The following is a 7,336-nucleotide window of genomic DNA, read 5'->3' on the forward strand; positions in this document are numbered from 1 at the left end:
ATTTCGCGGCTTCGGGAATTCAAGTTCAGCTGTTTTAGTGACTTTGGGTCTTTTCGTTGCATCAGGAGTTCAATTTCAGCTTTTTGACGGTTCTGGACTTTGGAAGGGCTACACGCTGTCAAGGGGGGCCCAGCTCTTTCAAAAAGTGCAGCACAGCTGGGCGCCCCTTCAGGCCCGGGCCCAGTAAAATTGTACCCCCTGTGCCCCCTGATGGCAGCCCTGCCTGACCCTAAAAGTAGCCAAAAAATAGCCCAATCTGTACACTGAAAAATCTTAATAAAGTAAAACAATAAGGCTATCAAATCAACGAACTGTCAGAAATTTTCCAGTATCTTTTCTTACATTAAAGGGGGATATTATTAAATTTTCCTGGTTGGGACAGATTTTTCACCGGGGTGTGACCAGGCAAAAGCGACGGTGGGGTGTTACAATAGAAAGGAGTGAAATCTGGACCGAGAAACTGCTCAGCAGCTTCAGCTAGCAGGGTTGCCAGGTCTAATGTTCAAAATCAGCTACGAAACCAGCCAAGAGGCACTTCAAAAGTAGCCCAAAAATAGCACAATATGTGCAGGGGTAAAAAAAAGTCTAAAAAAAATTAATTAATATATGTGAAAATACGCCTTTTTCAAATTTTCACTCACTGTTTCGCAAATTATTCCATGAAGTAAAATGTGACGGATTCACCCATCACCAGGGGTGTAACTACAGAGAGGGGGCCCAAGAGGTATAGGGACCCCATAAGGCCATAATACATATACAATTTCAATAAATATTGGTAAAATAGCTCAAAATCTAGACATTTTTATGGCCAACAGATTTTCGCCACCCCAAAATTGTCTGAAATGGAGAAAACAGGTGAAATATGCGTTTGGCGCTTACATGCGTCTGTGTGAGTACAGCCCCCTTGACAATAATTAAGTGCATTTACTGCACTCCCCTGCGGCTGAACGGAAGAAAGCGGAATGCGGTGGAGCGCAACAATAAACACCAAGCCAAGCACATATGGGATCCACAGCCTGCATGGCTAATTAGCAATTCACTGCGTCTGCATCCGACAGTCATGTCGCGTCAGATCAATGCTGCGACACCATCCGACAATTGTATATCTTACTTTACTTCTATCGTATCCAACTTGATGCCTGCATTTCTACACAGCGCGTCGGATCGCACAGAAAACGCTCGTTTAGTCCTACCCTAATGGCTGCAGACAACTGATTTATGGGCAGCCATGCATCATAATGAATTGCTAAATAGCCACGCAGGCTGTGGATTCCATACGTGTTTGGTTTTAAAGGGGTCAGGTGGCAACCCTAGACAGGAGACTGGGGTACAGAGCCCAAAATCTGGTAACTCCCGACTTCTACGCAAGTCAGTCCCATTGCATGCTGGGTATAGTAGTCTTGCATTAAAGGACCAGTAACATCAAAACATTTTTTTACAAAATTCGTTAGTATACATTGAAAAAAAACCACCAACACAAATTAAACTTTAAAATAGCAAAGCCTTTATTAAGAAATAACTTACCGAAACTCCACTTCCGGTCCTCTTCAGAAAAGGCGACACGGCGACCATCCATCCTGCGGCGCTTGATTTCTTCTCCTGGCTATTGTAGTGACAGTATGTGAAGGAGTCCGATTTACAGCTTTGCTGGCCGAACTGGTGCTTTTTGACTCAATGGACGCGCTGCCCTCCTCTCCCTTGCTACACATCATGCGGACTCGGGCAGGCGAATCGCTTCTCCCCGGTGTGGGTTTGCAGGATCCTCTGCAGCTCGTCCCAGTGTGTGAATCTGTTGCCCGCAGAAAAGCCAGTTGCAGACATGGGCCGCTTCCCGGTGTAGCAGCGCAGGTGCACTTTTAGATGCGACTGAAGTGTCCCAATCCTGCAGCACTATAGTCCGTATCCCAAGGCTGCTGGGACAGCCACAAAGCGCTAAGAATGGGTTTATTTCTTAATAAAGGCTTTGCTATTTTAAAGTTTAATTTGTGTTGGTCTTTTTTTTTTGATGTATACTAACGAATTTTGTAAAAAAAAATTTTGATGTTACTGGTCCTTTAAACTTGACAGTGGGCAAATTGTTAAACAAAACGACATTACCCAACATGCATTGGGAGACAGACTTGGCACATTAGGGTAAGAAAAACATTGGCTGGTTTCCAAAGTACAAACCAGCCAAAGGCCCAAAAAGTAGCCCAAATCTGTACCTTGTCTTATGACTATTTTGTACTTTCAAAACCTGCCTAGGCTTTCAATTAGTATGGAAAACCGCCAACCTGGCAACCCTGGTGTGCTTGCCACCTGCTGCCAGGGAATCTGCAACAACCTAAGTAGCCCAAATTCGTACCTTGGCTATTTTGTACTTTTAAAACCCCCCTGGGCTTTAAATTAGTAGCCCAATTTGTCTGGAAAACAGCCAACCTAGCCATCATGGTGTGCTCGCCACCTGCTGCCAGGGAATCTGCAACAACCTAAGACTCTGCAGCTGTTACAGAACTACAGCTCCCACAATCCTCCCGGGGACAAGAGACTGCAGTTTGTATGAACCATGATGCCGCCTGTTGTATGTGTTCCATTTCCAACTCACGCTTCCAACTACAAGACAAAGCCCTTTGGTCAGACCCGGACTGGCAATCTGTGGGTTCTGGCAAATGCCAGAGGGGCTGCTATAAGGTGCCATAGAAAGTCACTATTTAGTGGCTGGTGGGGGCTGTTTGGGCCTTTGTGTAGGCTGATTGGGCCTCTATGTACCTGAAATGCCAGGGCTTATTTTACTTCTCAGTCCGGACCTGCCTTTGGTTGTATCGAATTCACGTTCCAAGGGAGTGTTTCCAAACCAGGGCAGATCGACTTCAACTGGCCATATACCATACGATCTACTGGCCTGGCAATCTCACCAAAAAGGGGTGCTTCACCTTTAAACAAACTTTTAGTATGTTATACAATGATACATTATAAGCAACTTTTCAGTTGGCACTCATTTTTTTTTATTTTGCATAGTTTTTGAATTATTTGTCTTTTTCTTCTGAATCTTTTCAGCTTTCAATTGGGGGTCTGCATGTAAAAAGCAAATCATACATTATACTAAAAGTTAATTTAAAGGTGAACAACCCCTGTAATAATATCTTAGAGCTTGCATTTGTGTTCCTCGCTGGATGACTGGAATAGACTATGGATTGTAAACTCTGTGGAACCTTTAAATTAACTTTTAGTATGATGTAGAGAGGGATATTCTGACATAATTTGCAATTGGTTTTCATTTTTTATTATTTGTGGTTTGTGAGTTATTTAGCTTTTTATTCAGCAGCTTTCCAGTTTGCAATTTTCAGCCATCTGGTTGTTAGGGTCCAAATTACCCTAGCAACCATGCATTGATTTGAAGAGACTGGGATATGAATAGGAGAGGCCTGAATAGAAAGATGAGTTGTGACCCACATTTGAAAGCTGGAAAAATTCAGAAGAAGAAGGCAAATAATTAAATATGGACACACATACTTTTTACCACAGCGGTTTTGCCGCAGTTCGCACAGCGGTTTTTAAAAAAGCCAATCGCTACGTAGCGGTTTCAAGTTTAGGCAATGGCACTTTTGCTAGAGTATTTACGCAGAGGTCAGTGGCGGTAAAACATGTGTGTGTCCATAACCTAAAAGTTAACTTAAAGGTGAACCACCCTTTTTAAGGTGAACCACCCCTTTAAGCTCTAATTGCAAAAGACAAATATAAAGAGCCCAAAACTAGGGCTGCCTTTAGGAAAGACAGGGCTCCATACTACTATTTAGGGCCCCAGGCACGGACTGGTAATCTGTGAGTTCTGGCAAATGCCAGAGGGGCTGCCCTAAGATGCCTTAGTCACTATTTATTGGGCTGGTGGGGGGCTGTTTTGGCGTCTGTGTATCTGAATGCCATGGCTTATTTTTAATGCCAGTCCAGACCTACCTGTGCATCTCAGCAGAAGGCCCTGCCAACTTGTGGGTTATTTGCCCCAACCCCGCCAAGCCTGACAACTAGGGTTGCCACCTGTCCGGTTTTGACAGCCCGGTATTTTGAGGGGCTGCCCGGGTCTATATTTCCTGCCCGGTTTTCCAAATAAGGAAAACCGGGCAGGGTTCCCTTGATTGACTTGGCCAATCGCTGATCGCCGCGTCATAGCCCCGTCCACTGATGTCACGGGTCTGCCCACTGACGTCATAGCCCACCCACTGACGTCACGGGGTCGCCCACTGATGTCACAGACACGACCACTGACGTCACGGACACACCCCCGCCCGGTCTCAGCCAGACATAAAGGTGGCAACCCTACTGACAACAATCACAATCCCCTTGTTCTTGAAGATCATGTGAGTAGTGGAAGGCTTGGGGTTGACATGGGGCACCTTCCATATGCGGGACTAGTGCTGGCAATAATTGTCATAGTGACACATGCCTTTAAAATTGGAATGTCGCTGTCCCTTTAAATCCAACCATTTTACCCTTGGAAAATTACACTTTAATTCAGATACAAACAAGATAGTATTCTACACTTCTGATGTTAATGTGGCCACCGGCGGGCACCTTTTATGCCATGATAGCCCTCATCCATACAAATGAGACCCTAGTATAGAATAATCTATGGCAGCACGTCTTCTTAAAATAAACTGAATGTAAATCCCATGCCTCCCCTTTAGGTGAAATGGAGAATAACGTAATGCAATAATATGTTGGAATCACAGAACTTCAGAAAACAATGGATTGGTCCCTAATAGGCAATAGGAATATAGTTTGGCCGGGCAGGTGTCCAAGCCAGCACACGGCAGTAAGTAAATAATTCAGAATTTCAACACTGTGCTGCAGCCAAACATTGTCAGCCCCATACATACCTTCATTAAGGGGAGAATACATGCTGAACTGGAAACCTTCAACTCGCTGCAGATAATATAACTTTGTTGTTTTTTACTGGTACAACATATGGCTGCAATTACAGGATTGTGTCATTGTGTTTCTCTTTATTAAGGAACAAGCAGCCGTGTGCTGTGACTTCCTGTGCTATGCCATTTCTTCAATCTGCTGCCAATGGAATTTTCCTTGCACGGAAATAAAAGGACAAAGAGTTATCTTTTTCTTTAAATGAAGGCCATATATATCCAAACTGGGTGCTGGGTGCAAAGCAGTGGATAGGATGGGGGGGGGGTCTCCATGTGGATTTATGGAAAAACAGAATGAGCAATTTCAGGTGTATTGGCGGATGTGCCTTTTAGCTTTACGGAGGTTCCACACTTTCTCTATGGGGCAGATTTACTAAAGAGCGAAGTGGCTAGCAACTTTTCGCCACTGTTGCCACCCGCAGAGACATCGGTAATTTACTAACAGGTGCAGGTGCCAATTCGCTAGCGGAACAGACCATCGCTAATGGTCATTCACACTCTATCGCCAGGCGACTTTTCGCTCTGGAGAACGGACGTTACTCTGCAAATTTTACTGAACTCTTTCGCCAGAGTTGCCTTCACCATCTCAGACCAGGCGAAGTGCATTAAAGCAGCCAGATCTTCCTCAATCTTCTGTCACTTACATCATATCCTATGAGCTGAAAATGCATCAAAGTTCAAAAAATGCTGGTGACTTTTCCTTTTTTCAGTGTGATTGCCTGCAAAAGTCCTAACAAACTTTTTTTGATGAACCAGTTTTTACCAGACATTTCCCAACATATGGAACATTCATTTTAGGGATGCACCGAATCCAGGATTTGTTTCGGGATTCGGCCAGAATTCGGCCGAATCCTTCTGCCCGGCTGAACCGAATCCAAACCCTAATTTGCATATGCAAATTAGGGGCGGGAGGAAAATCTCATGACTTTTTGTCACAAAACAAGGAAGTAAATTTTCCCCCCTTCCCACCCTTAATTTGCATATGCAAATTAGGGTTCGGTTCTGTCAAATCTTTCACAAAGGATTCGGGGGTTCGGGCGAATCCAAAATAGTGGATTCAATGCATCCCTAATTCATTTTACAGTGGGCTCAATGTGTTGGGCATTATAATAACTCTGTTGTCTTTATTAAGGTTCCCTGGACATGTTTTAAAAAGTGTAATTTGTAAGTATATGGACCAACATTTATAATAAAGACATCCATACAACTTTTCATTTCCCGTCAAATGCAAATTGACCTGAGCATAAGATCACTAGTGAATTTACGCTACGCAGAAATGAATGCTAGCGCATCTTCACTTTGAAATGCTCGCACTGCCGAAGTAATGTTAGGGAAAAGTCCCAAGCTTTCGGCACCCAGGATGAAACTCCTGATATTAGTGAATTGGCATAGTCTGAGTGCATTTGCACCTGGCAAGGTGTTGCGATGGGTGCGAAACGGACGTTGGCGAAAAGCCCCTATGTGCCAATGCCTTGAAAGTAGACATCCACTTTGGTTCCCAAACTGAGAAGTGTAGGGTAACTTTGCCTGAGGACCAGTTATCAGTGTTAAACTGGGCTGGCAGGATTCTCAGGAAGAAACTCAGTGGACCCTGGCCTTCGTGAGCCCTACTGACCCAGGCCTAGTGCCTCGCTGTGTGGTGTGGGGTTTCCATAGACCAACAAAACATTATGTATTTACTTTCTCAAGGTGAAAGCAATGTGTTTAGGGAGGTATGTTTAGGGGGTTGTGGATGCACACCTGAGGCCAATTTCAAAAAGTATAAAGCCCTGTCTAAGTAATTCAAGTAAATATGCCAGTGCATGTAATTTTGAAACAGGGTTTTTTTTTGTTACAAAGTTATGATCATAATATTGATAAGCCACCATACCACGTCAAGGTAAAACCCCACATGGTGGTCCCTAACTTATTTATCTTTATGTGCAACTGCACATATCACTCTACTTTGTTTTTAATTACAACACCTGACTTCTACTTTTCTAAAATGGGCGTTGGTTAAGGCAGTCTCTCCCTCTTAAAAGCCGCTCAGCAGTTGGCGGGGGAGGATTTAGTACAGAGTTTGAAACCAAAGCACAGGAGATGTTTATATAAAGAATTGTTACTACAGAGAGGTAATGTACCTTTTTTACTATGACTAAAGATAAATAAGTTAGGGACCACCATGTGGGGTTTTACCTTGACGTGGTATGGTGGCTTATCAATATTATGATCATAACTTTGTAACAAAAAAAACCCTGTTTCAAAATTACATGCACTGGCATATTTACTTGAATTACTTAGACAGGGCTTTATACTTTTTGAAATTGGCCTCAGGTGTGCATCCACAACCCCCCCATATTTGTGTTTAGGGAGGTACCATTTACTTCCTGTTCTACAGGAAGCTGCTGTCATCTCAAAACAAGAAGTTGTTCTGACTTCCTGTTCTTTTGACTTCCTGT

General features: G+C 43.7%; 1 protein-coding gene across 1 annotated transcript in view; it reads left to right on the top strand.

Annotated features, from left to right (window-relative positions):
* Positions 1-6,955: 6,955 nt before the first annotated feature.
* The window catches only part of shq1.L (SHQ1, H/ACA ribonucleoprotein assembly factor L homeolog), a gene marked incomplete at its 5' end in the record, with an annotated part of 81,806 nt that continues 81,425 nt past the window's right edge, over positions 6,956-7,336 (top strand). Inside the window, 1 exon segment of the mRNA NM_001130947.1 lies at positions 6,956-7,009.

This window comes from Xenopus laevis, chromosome 4L, assembly GCF_017654675.1.
Source record: "Xenopus laevis strain J_2021 chromosome 4L, Xenopus_laevis_v10.1, whole genome shotgun sequence".
Lineage (NCBI taxonomy): Eukaryota > Metazoa > Chordata > Amphibia > Anura > Pipidae > Xenopus > Xenopus laevis.